Below are 1,112 nucleotides of genomic sequence, written 5' to 3'. Positions count from 1 at the left end.
AAAAAAAAAACGAAGTCAATTTGACAATTCTACAGTTTGGTAATGATGCTTGCAACTTCATTTGCTCCTTCAACTGTGTAAATATTCACTTCTGAAGCTCAAAATGGTCATTTCTCAATCTAATAAGCTTGTAACATATGAAATAATAGTTGAACCGAGCCTATCCAATTTTGTAGATGAAGAATGAATGTTTGTTGAATCTTCTTGGTCTTGGATCGTGTAATAGGTCCAGTTGGAACATTTGGAACACCGTGATCCTTATCATCTTCCCCGTCTTCAAAAGGGTTCGTCCTGGAATCAGAAAATCATCACCTACATCAAAAGGACTCAAGTCAGCAACATTGAAAGTAGAATGTGCTGAAAATTCTCCTGGAAGATCATTTTATATGCATTGTTATTAATTCTTTCAAGGACTTGATAAGGGTCATCCCCTCTTGGATGTAACTTTGTCTTCCTTTGAGATGGGAATCACTCCTTACGAAAATGTATCCAAACCCAGTTACCGGGTTGAAAAATGATTTCATTCCGTCCTTTGTTAATTCTTGAAGCAACATTGAAATTTTGTTTATCAATTGTCTCCTTCCCCTCTTTATACAATGTTTTGATCCCATTTGCCTTACTTGTGGTTGCTTTACTCACAAAAATATTAGAATGAATAGAAAGCAAATCAAGACGCGTAAGTGGATTAAATCCGTAAGCAACTTCAAAAAGAGAACAATGAGTGGCAAACATTGGTCCCAAGACTTAATATTCTTACACATAATAGCCCTAAGCAATGCTCCTAATGTTCTATTAACCACCTCAGTTTGGTCATTAATCTGAAGATGACATGTAGTTGAAAACAATAATTTGTTACCCAATTTATGACTTAATATTCTTATAAATAATAGCCCTAAGCAATGCTCCTAATATTTTATTAACCACCTCAGTTTGCTCATGAATTTGAGGATGACATGCAGTTGAAAACAATAATTTGGTACCCAATTTATCCATCATACTTTCGAAAAGTGACTTAAAAATTTAACTTTCCTATCTTTTTTTGTGTGCAGCAAACATTGGTAACATTGACTACAAAACTTATAAACATCGTAATTCATGGCAAATGTCATATG

Source organism: Cucurbita moschata, unplaced genomic scaffold (genome assembly GCF_002738365.1).
Source record: "Cucurbita moschata cultivar Rifu unplaced genomic scaffold, Cmos_1.0 Cmo_Scf00092, whole genome shotgun sequence".
NCBI lineage: Eukaryota > Viridiplantae > Streptophyta > Magnoliopsida > Cucurbitales > Cucurbitaceae > Cucurbita > Cucurbita moschata.
Note: the sequence above shows the minus strand (reverse complement) of the source record.